The sequence below is a fragment of the Aegilops tauschii genome, chromosome 6, assembly GCF_002575655.3.
Source record: "Aegilops tauschii subsp. strangulata cultivar AL8/78 chromosome 6, Aet v6.0, whole genome shotgun sequence".
NCBI classification, from domain to species: Eukaryota; Viridiplantae; Streptophyta; class Magnoliopsida; order Poales; family Poaceae; genus Aegilops; species Aegilops tauschii.
The window spans coordinates 315,904,222-315,916,107 of NC_053040.3; positions in this window are offsets into that span (position 1 = coordinate 315,904,222).

Here is an 11,886-nt window from a genome sequence, read left to right on the forward strand (position 1 = left end):
GGAGCCTGTGAAGCTGGAAAGATGACCAAGGCCAAACATCCAGCGAAGACTATCATGACTACCACTCGACCATTTGAATTACTTCACATGGATCTCTTTGGTCCTAATCATTATTCTGCAGTTACAAATGATGCATCTTTATATGGCTTTGTTATTGTTGATGATTACTCTAGTTACACATGGGTGCATATTGTCACTTACAAACATGAAGTGCAGGAAGTCTTCAAACGATTTTCCTCGAGGGCTTCAACCAACTTTGGTGTGAACATCAAGCACATCAGAAGTGACAATGGAACTGAGTTCAAGAATTCTGGTCTTGATGACTATCTTGATGAACTTGGTATTACTCATGAGTTATGTACTCCGTATACTCCTCAGCAGAATGGCATCGTGGAGCGCAAGAACATGACTCTTGTTGAGATGGCTCACACTATGCTTGATGAATACAAGACGCCTCGTCGTTTTTGGACTGATGCAACTTGTACTGCGTGCCACATCATCAACAGGGTATATCTTCACAAATTCTTCAAGAAAACTGCATACGAACTCCTCACCGACAAGAAACCAAATGTGAGTTATTTCAAAGTCTTCGGTGCTAAATGTTGGATTAGAGATCCTCATCACAATTCTAAATTTGCACCGAAAGCACATGAAGGTTTTATGCTTGGTTACGGAAAGGACTCGCACACCTACAGAGTCTTCAACAACGTTCACCACAAGGTTGTTGAAACTGTAGATGTGCGGTTCGATGAAACTAATGGCTCGCAAAGAGAGCACCTACCTTCTGTGTTAGATGAACAGTCACCTGAGGAAACTATCAAGTTCAAGGCTACTGAGGATGTTATTCCTATCGAAGAATCTGCTGAAGAAGTCATTCCAGAATGTGAAGAATGTCATGTTGATGCACCTGAAGAAAATGGTGCTGAAGAAAATGCTGGTCCAAATCCTCAACGACAACCCGCTCATCCTCGTGTTGCAAACGAAGTGCAAATTGAGAAAATCATCAGCGACATCAACATTCCAGTTCCTCTCACACGCTCAAAAGCTTCACATTTGTCTAACTTTTGTGGGCACTTTGGTTTTGTCTCTATCACAGAGCCCACTAAGGTAGATGAAGCATTTCTGGAGCCTGAGTGGATTCAAGCTATGCAAGAGGAATTACATCAGTTCGAGCTCAACAACGTCTAGGAACTGGTCAAACATCCAGATCCTCGCAAGCACAATATCATTGGCACAAAGTGGATCTACTGCAACAAGCAAGATGAAAATGGCCTTGTGGTGAGGAATAAGGCACGACTTGTAGCTCAAGGCTACACACAGGTTGAAGGAATTGATTTCGATGAAACTTTTGCACCTGTTGCTAGACTTGAGGCTATTCGCATATTACTTGCTTATGCTAAGCATCATGATATCACTTTATATCAAATGGATGTGAAAAGTGCATTCCTCAATGGTAAGCTTGAGGAAGAAGTATATGTTGCTCAACCCCCAGGTTTTGAAGATCCAAAGCATCCCACAAAGTCTTAAGACTCAATAAGGCCCTCTATGGCCTCAAGCAGGTCCCTCGGGCGTGGTATGAGACTTTGAAGGAATTCCTCATGAAGAAAGGCTTCAAACCCGGTTCACTTGACCCAACTCTTTTCACTGAATCTTATGATGGTTGTTTGTGTGCCAAATATATGTTGATGATATTATCTTTGGATGCACTGACCAACGTTACACTGACGAATTTGGTTATATGACGAGGGAGGAATATGAAATGTCTATGATGGGAGAACTGAAATTCTTCTTAGGTCTTCAAATTCGTCAACAATGCAATGGCATATTCATATCTCAGGAGAAATACCTCAAGGACGTATTGAGGAAATTCGGCATGCAAGATTGCAAAAGGGTCAAAATTCCTATGCCCACAAATGGCCATCTATGCACTGATGAAAATGGTACTGACTTCGATCAAAAGGTATACCACTGCATGATTGACTCTTTATTGTATTTATGTGCATCTAGGCCAGATATTATGCTTAGTGTTTGCATGTGTGCCCGATTTCAAGCTACACCGAAGGAATCACACCATAAGGCTGTGAAGCATATTCTTCGATATCTAGCTCACACACCAACACTTGGATTATGGTACCCCAAGGGCTCGGTTTTTTATCTCATTGGATATTCAGACTCTGACTATGCTGGTGATCGTGTGGACCGCAAGTCTACATCAGGCACATGCCATTTCCTCGGATGATCTTTGGTTTATTGGTCCTCAAAGAAACAGAACTGCGTATCACCGTCTACTGCTGAAGCTGAGTACATTGCTGCCGGTTCTTGCTGTGCTCAATTGCTGTGGATGAAGCAAACTCTCAAGGACTACGGCGTCAACATGAAGAATGTGCCTCTCTACTGTGACAATGAGAGTGCAATCAAGATTGCTCATAACCCAGTTCAGCACTCGAAGACAAAGCACATTCAGATCCGTCATCATTTTCTTTGTGATCATGTATGGAAGAGCGACATCTCTATTGAGCATGCAAGGACTGAAGAACAGCTAGCCGATATCTTCACAAAGCCCTTGGATGAGAAGAGATTTAGCAATTTGCGGTGTGAGCTAAATATCTTAGAATCTTCTAATGTTCTTTGAAAAGGGCACTCATCCTAACCCTTATGCAAAATTGATGACTTAGATGTGCAACACATGAAGAAACGTTTTTCTTCAATCAATGAAGACTAACACTCTAAGTGTGAAGAAATTATCGAAGAATTTGATTCTCAGAACCCTACGACAATTGTACGCTGTGTCTGAAATCATCATTCTTATACCGTGGGTCACGCTACCACCAAAGGTTGAAAATCATCAATTTGAGTTTTTCGTCATTTCTGAAATTCCTCAATTGTTCAATTTCTTCAACTTTGAAATGTCTTCACTATTTCCATCGTTTCTCGTCATTGGCTATATATATGTATGAGTTTATGTCCTCTACAACATTCACTTATTGCTATTTCTTCAAGTTGCCTTTTCTACTAAGTGAATGTGATCGGACCCTTCCCCCTCTATGCTAAAGTCAACCCAGTCTATTCACAAATTCTTCATGTGTGTTCTATTTGAAACTCGTTCAAAATCTTCACTGTGTCCTTGTCAGCTGAAGAATTTGCGAACGGAACTTTAAAACTTATCTTATCTGAATTTTCGGCGTTTGCCGCTCAAACCGTTCCACATTCCACTTTAATACTTATCTATTCACCCACGATCTCACACGATCGCCACCTCTCAGCACGTGGGTGACACATGTCAAGCAAATGAGAAGGGCCAGGGGCACGTTCGTCCAATTTCTTCGGACGAGTGGTTTTTCACTTCGGCTATAAATACCCCTCCCCTTCCTCACTTCGTTTTTACTCCGCTCGGCCTCTCTCCCGCTCGAGCTTCTCAAACCCTAGCGCCGCCGCTACTTCCATCGTCGCCGGTGAGGAAGAGCTTCACTGCCTCGACCTCGTCACCGTCGTACTCGCGCCGGCTGCGGATTTCTTCACTCCGCCGCCGCCGTAGCTGTCTTCCTCGGCCAAGTTAGGGCATGGAAGATCTGAACCGACGAGCCTCAAATCTACATTTCCCAGTTCATCGTGTTCTTCATCAAGGATAATTAAAAGTTACTTTTACTGCCCTTGTTGATTCTGATGATTTCTACAAAATCTTCAAAAGGTGTTTATTCTTCAAATCTTCACACACTAAACACCTCCCATGTCATCTGTTCTTGATCCGTTTCTCTAAGCAACATTTTTCTTCAAGATTCCTCAATTGTGTGGATTTTCGATCTGTACAACTCTAGAACCTAAGACAAAGAACGCTTAGTGAAATTCTTCAAGACTCATCTGGTCAAATTCCTCAAACTTGTTCTTTTTGCAAAAACTTCTGAGAACGCATATGACCTCTCCAAATTCTTCGCAACTACATTCTGTTCACAGGTACACATGTTCGCTGCCGAATCACTAGGTTCTCATCAACTTAACTCATTTGCAGTGTTCCTCGAAGAAAAGTTGCACACCTCTTCAGAAAATTCAATTGTTCAGATTCCTCAGCTGAAGAAAATGGCTGATGGGAAGAAACCTCAAAAGGGAGGAAAGAGACCTGAGGTCAACACTGCTTTCGAAATCCCAGATGACATTTACATGGATTATTGCACTCCTGATGAGGCTAAACATGGAAAGGAGGACAAAAATCAGCGCAAGGTGCGCATACAAAGGATAGAAAGGAGATGGGCACAAGAATGGAGGGAGTACAGATATGTCACTCCTAAGTACATGAAGAAATTCGCTCTTAATCCTCCATGCCCAAGACCTCCATTGGCACCTGGCCAAGAAGCTGATCCTACCAGCCTCAAGCGTGGTGAGGACTATCCTGATGAATGGGCCAAGCGCCATGCCAAGCTAGCCAAAATAGCAAAGGAAGTAGTGAGGAAATTCAATGAAGACTCTGCTGCTGCTGCTAACACTGCTGAGGCCTCTGCAAGCAAGCCTAAGAAGGCCATGCCCAAGAAGCCTGCTCACAAGCCCAGTGCTTCTACCTCAGTGCCCTCACAGCCAAGTTCCTCAGCTATGCCCTCACGGCCAACTTCTTCAAAGCCCTCACGGAAAATTCCTCAAGCTACACCAGCCCCTCTAAAGTCCTCAGGTCCTCCGTCAAAATCCTCAGCACCTGTGCATCTCACCTCATGCCAAAGGACGACTGGCATCTCTATTGCCTCAGGAGCCTTTGCTAGTTCTTCTGCTCCTCCAAATTCCTCAACAGGCCCCACACTGCTGAAGACAAAGGCCACTGCTGGACGAGGTTCTCGACCAAGTCCTCACAAGAAGCAGGCCGCCTTTCAAGTGTCGTCTGATGAAGACGAAGCTGATGATGAAGAACTTGCTGAAATCATCAGGGACAGGCAACTCAGGGCCGCTGGAGCCAAAGGCACAAATGTGCCTCTGCTTTTGGATCCAAAATTGATCCTTGATTACATTGATCTCTGGCACAAGGACCCCAACACTCCTATGCCTGACTTCAAGTTGACTCCTGGCCAAAGTCATATGTTGACTGCCGTCATTCAGGAACAAAAATGGAAATTTGAAAAGGCCAGGCAGTTGAAGAAAATGCAGTACAAGAAGGAGCGCTTCCTGAAGAAAAACTTTGTCTCTATGACAACTGAAGAACTTGTCACTACTCAATCTGAGATCAAGAAACTCAGTGATGAATTTGACGCATACCGCGCTGATTGGCTGGGAGCCAAGGTCCATTTTGTGAAACTAGCTGAAGAATTCACCTCCAATGTTGCAGCCCCAACGCAACAAGAAATTCCTCAGGCTGAGGCATCAGCTCAGCCGACTGAAGATCATGCCAGCACCGCTGATGACAATCAGACTACTAATGAAACTCAGAGTACCAGGGCTGATGACTCCATTCCAGCCGCTGAAGAAATTGCCAGGGCAACCACTAGTGTTGCGCCTGAAGAAATTGTTAGGCCAGCTGATGCTTCAACCGCTGAGCCTGAAGTAAATGAGCCAATTCCCTCTGCTCCTCCTGCACCTACCCCAAGTCCAATTCTTCCTTCTGCATCGGATGTGAAGAAGACCAAGGCTGCGGAGCGTGCAACTGTGAAGAAAAGGAAAGCATCAACTTCATCAGATTCTTCAGCTCCGAAGAACATGAAGCCATTGACTAGCTCTTTTGAGAATCCAATTGATGCTATTCCTGTCTCATCCATGCCATCAAAGGACCTTGTTCATTTTGATGAAGAATATGTGATCCCAAGCGGATCAGATGAAGAGATTCCTTCTACTGCTTCGTCAGAGCAGCTGGATGAAGAAATTGAAGCGGATGCAATCCCTTCAACACCAATTGTCTCATCGTCCCTGCCTCAGTTCACTGCTGAAGAGGCTGGCGTTCAAGAAATGAGTGATGTAGAAGAGGTTGTGGACATTGGAAGCACTACTCCAGTGATGAACGATGACTTCTGGGAAAGTCAGCACCCCAATTCTCCTCTGTTCACACCTCTGCAACAAATTCCTGAGTCCCCAGTGACTACTGTTCAAATGGGATCTGAAGAACCGCACCCCACACCGTCCGTCCATGAAGAGCTTCCAGCCAGTAGTGCTGATGAAATTGTAAATGAAGAATTGAAGACCCAGGCTGCTACTGAAGAAGAACCTGAAATTCCTCTGCCTGTGGATCCTGAGATTGTGATGCAATTGACTGATAACCTCAGCCCAAGCCAAAGGATCCCTTCTCGAAGAAGCAGAAATTCAAGGCTGGTGACTTCTTTGGCGAGCACGTGTTCTTCATCGAGTATAACCCATATGACTCTGCTCGTCTTAGAAGGAAGTGTTTCTGGACTGCCAGCCAGGCAAATTTCTATTCTTCACTGCTTTTCAACAAATACAAAGTCTTCAACCACGAGCATATTCCTCATGTTGACATGGAATCACTGCCTTGCTTCACTCCAGTCCTTAGTGTGCTCCATGATGCAGGACTGCTCAACTTTTGCACTGACATTGTTGATTGGAATGAAGAGCTAACTCTTCAGTTCTATGCAACATTGCACATCACAGGAGATGCTGACAATGTGAACTCTTGGGGTTTGGACTGGATGACCGAAAATACTCACTATAAAGCACCGGCCTCTGAATTGCTTCATGTCCTGCCAATCAGTCCTCCCCTTGAAGGAGCTCGTTGCATCTACCATGAACCTGAGCTTACAGATCATTACATGCAAGTTTTGATGAAGCCGCTGAAGCCCGGTCAAGCGCCAAGAACCAAATTCCTCGTGAAGGAAATGCTGTACGTGCCCAGAACAGTCTATCGCATTCTGACGAAGACTATGAGTCCAATCAAAGGCCACGACTCGACTGATGAGGAAGTCGTTGGCATCATGAAGAATCTGTTGTTCAACATCATGCATGGCATTCCTGTCAACTATCACGATTTCTTCATGAGGACTCTGGCAAATGTTGCACTCTCTCCGTTTGAGTTGAAGCCTTACGCTCCTTGGATTATGAGATTCCTCAGAAAAAGGTCTTCACTCAACTACAAGGCTGATTTTCAGAATCACCTCAGCTACTTGCCCCCAATTGAAGTCCTCAAGCGGACATTTTCCTCAGCTGACGAAAAGGGTAAGGCCGCTGCTGTTATAGTTGAAGGCATTCGTCCATTGGATGGTCAGTTCCGCAAAGCTGCATCTTACTTCACCAACGATGACTCTGCCACTCATGACTCTGCCGCACATGCCTCAAAGCCAAATCCTCAAGCCATAGATCCAAGAGTGATGGTTGACCGTGAGCTTCTCCTCAGTCTTCACCAGAAGGTGGATCAAAACCACAAATGGGTTAAGCGTCAGTTTGGCTCTATTCTTCACAACATGACTGCTACTCACAATGCAGTGAAGAAAAAACATTACTTCCTCCATGAAGTCTTCGGTCGCACCTGGGCTGTTCTGTCACATCTATATGGCGAAGAAGATTTGAAGCAAATGGGTCTGAAGGAGGACTTTGACTGGTCTGCACCACCAGTGAAGAAATTCAAAAAGGTCAAGGTTCCTTCCTTGGTGCCCAGCTCCTATTCTTCATCGCGCGACACCGATGAGCATGAAGACTTGGACGACACTGCGGCAGGCCCTACAACAACAAACAACCCCAACAACGCTGGCGCTCCTCCATCAACATGATATTCTTTAGGGGCGTTAGTCCTCATTTTCGATCCTTTTGGTCATTCGATGACAAAGGGGGAGAAATTTGAGTTAGTCTTCAATCGGGTCTACATATATGGGCGTTTTTTTCTAAGTTACAACTCTCGTCTTTTGAAGACTTTGCTGGATCGAGTTGTAAACTTAAACTCTATGGTGGCTTGATACTTCTGTTGTGTTCTTCTGCATGCTTATTCCTCGTTAATGTTAATGCACGCATGCTGAATTACATCAGTCACCATATCTCATCAAGCATTTCAAATTCTTCATATTATATGTCAAATGCATGCATGAATTACAAGATATAGGGGGAGATCGCCATGATTCTACTCTTCAAGTGTGCACTGCTTCAAAAGCAAATTCCTCACTATGCACATCTTCAGGGGGAGTTCTTCTATATGTTGCAATCAAATTCCTCAATATCTGTATTTACACTTCATATGTTTATCCCTGTTGAAAACTTAACCTATATTGTCATCAATCACCAAAAGGGGGAGATTGTAAGTGCATCTAGTGCCCCTTAGTGATTTTTGTGTATTGAAGACTTATAGGTTAAGGGACTAATGCGTTTGTGAGTGTACACAGATCTATAAGTCTATGAGGAGTTTGATATTTACAGAGAAAGTCGACCCCTAAAAAATGAAGTTCTTCGACTGAAGACTTTGGATTTCTGAAGACTTTCTGAAGACTTTGAAAGTGAAGAAATTGGTGTGACCCTGAAGACTTTGTATTCATTCAGGAACATGAAGCGTGAAGACTTTTGTTTTCGTAGTTTCATTTTCTCTTTCTTGAGTCATAGGAAACACCGTACTGTTAAAGGGGGTCGAGGAAATACTAAGGAAAAATTTCCATGTGATGCTCAACTCAAAATCCTACACCAACCAATCCCTTCGAGTGAAGCCATTGAAAATCTCGTACAGTTCAGTCAATTTCTTCAGTGATAGAGACGAAGTTCTTCTGGTCTCTGAGGAATTTTTTCTGACTGAGGAGTTAGGAATTCGCCAGTACGGATTGCCTACAAGTGAGGAACATGATAGCCCTGAGGAATTTGAGCCTCAAATATCCGACTGTTGCTGTGTAACGCACCAGCTGTCCCAAAATATCTACACACCTAACGGTCATATCATTAAGGGCATTTATGTCTTATCATGTCGGGCTGCTCCCTAGGCTATAAATAGCCGCCCCCTACAACCACTAGCTAGTTGGCTGCTCTGAGAGAAACTGACACTTGTCATTTGAGAGCATCCCATCCTCCGAGGACTTTGAGCGAAAATCATCAAGTGAGGAAAACCCAAACCCAAACACCTACAAACCCAAAGTGATTGAGCATCACTGAAGAGATTGATCCTTCGTGGATCTGACGCTTGTTACCTTTGAAGACTATGCATCTTATAGACGGTTAGGCGTCATGGTCTAGAGCATCCAAGAGCAAATTGTGGATCGCCGAGTGACCGAGTTTGTGAAGGTTTGGAAGTCACCTGAAGACTTACCACGAGTGATTGGGCGAGGTCTGTGTGACCTTAGCTCAAGGAGAATACGGTGAGGAATGTGTGTCCTCAGGTTTTAATACCTAGCCGCTCCAACCAGACGTACAACTGTCACATCAGTTGGAACTGGTCTACCAAATCATTGTCTTCACCAAGCCTACTGGTTCTATTTCCTCAACTCTTTCATTTCCTCATAACTGTGTTGTGTGCTTGTTCATATCTGTTTGAAGACTTTGACTAAAGACTTTCTCAATTTCCTCAGTTCAGTTTCTTTAGTCTGTTTGTCTTCATCCTGTGCTATCCTGTGTTTACGCTTTCTGTACTCTGTGCCTGCTTTCATTTCATCATGATGACCATGTTTATGTTCTGCCATGTTTGCATCTGAGTACTTATTCCGCTACAAGTAGTTCTTTGCTTAGGAATTTCCTCACCCTGAAATTCCTCAGTGAAGAATTCATAAAAATCGCCTATTAACCCCCCCTCTAGTCGATATAACGCACTTTCAACCATCTTCATCCTACGCCTCCCACGGACTGATAAACCTTAGGTGATCCACTTGAGGGAAATTTGCTACTGTCCTACAAACCTCTGCACTTGGAGGCCCAACATCGTCTACAAGAAGAAGGTTGTGTAGTAGACATCACACACCATTACGTTTTGGTGTTCTGGGTGGCGTGAGTTGTGGAACTATTCCACATTGTTTCAAATGAAGACCAAACTCATAACTCAAATATTCACCTCCACGATCAGATCGTAGAAACTTTATTTTCTTGCTACGATGATTTTCCACTTCACTCTGAAATTCTTTGAACTTTTTTAAATGTTTCAGACTTATGTTTCATCAAGTAGATATACCCATATCTACTCAAATCATCTGTGAAGGTCAGAAAATAACGATACCTGCCGCGAGCATCAACACTCATCGGACCGCATACATCAGTATGTATTATTTCCAATAAGTCTGTTGCTCGCTCCATTGTTCTGGAGAATGGAGTCTTATTCATCTTGCCCATGAGGCATGGTTTGGCAGCATCAAGTGATTCATAATCAAGTGATTCCAAAATCCCATCAGCATGGAGTTTCTTCATGCGCTTTACACCAATATGACCTAAACGGCAGTGCCACAAATAAGTTGCACTATCATTATTAAACTTATATCTTTTGGCTTCAATACTATGAATATGTGTATCACTACTATCGAGATTTAATAAAAATAGACCACTCATCAAGGGTGCATGACCATAAAAGGTATTACTCATATAAATAGAGCTACCATTATTCTCTGATTTGAATGAATAACCGTCTCGCATCAAACAAGATCCAGATATAATGTTCATGCTTAACGCTGGCACCAAATAACAATTATTCACGTCTAAAACTAATCCCGAAGGTAGATGTAGAGGTAGCGTGTCGACGACGATCACATCGAGTTTGGAACCATTTCCCACGCACATCGTCACCTCGTCCTTAGCCAATCTTCGCATAATCTGTAGCTCCTGTTTCGAGTTGCAAATATGAGCAACAGAACTAGTATCAAATACCCAGGCGCTACTACGAGCATTAGTAAGGTACACATCAATAACATGTATATCAAATATACCTTTCACTTTGCCATCCTTCTTATCCGCCAAATACTTGGGGCAGTTCCACTTCTAGTGACCAGTCCCTTTGCAGTAGAAGCACTCAGTCTCAGGCTTAGGTCCAGACTTGGGCTTCTTCACTTGAGTAGCAACTTGCTTGCCGTTCTTCTTGAAGTTCCCCTTCTTCGCTTTGCCCTTTTTCTTGAAACTAGTGGTCTTGTTAACCATCAATACTTGATGCTCCATCTTGATTTCTACCTCCGCAGCCTTTAGCATTGCGAAGAGCTCGGGAATTGTCTTATCCATCCCTTGCATATTATAGTTCATCACAAAGCTTTTGTAGCTTGGTGGCAGTGATTGAAGAACTGTGTCAATGACACTATCAACTGGAAGATTAACTACCAGCTGAGTCAACTGATTGTGGTACCCAGACATTCTGAGTATATGCTCACTGACAGAACTATTCTCCTCCATTTTGCAGCTGTAGAACTTATTGGATACTTCATATCTCTCAATCCGGGCATTTTCTTGAAATATTAACTTAAACTCCTGGAACATCTCATATGCTCCATGACGTTCAAAATGTCGTTGAAGTCCCGGTTCTAAGGCGTAAAGCACGGCACACTGAACTATCGAGTAGTCATCAGTTTTGCTCTGCCAGGCATTCACAACGTCCGGCGTTTCTCCTGCAGCGGGTCTTGCACCTAGCGGTGCTTCTAGGACGTAATTCTTCTATGCTGCAATGAGGATAATCCTCAAGTTACGGACTCAGTCCGTGTAGTTGCTACCATCATCTTTCAACTTAGCTTTCTCTAGGAACGCATTAAAATTCAACGGAACAGTAGCACGGGTCATTTATCTACAACAACATAGACATGCAAAATACTACCAGTTATTAAGTTCATGATAAATTAAAGTTCAATTAATCATATTACTTAAGAACTCCGACTTAGATAGACATCCCTCTAATCATCTAAGTGATCACGTGATCCATATCAACTAAACCATGTCCGATCATCATGTGAGATGGAGTAGTTTTCAATGGTGAACATCACTATGTTGATCATATCTACTATATGATTCACGCTCAACCTTTCGGTCTCAGTGTTCCGAGGC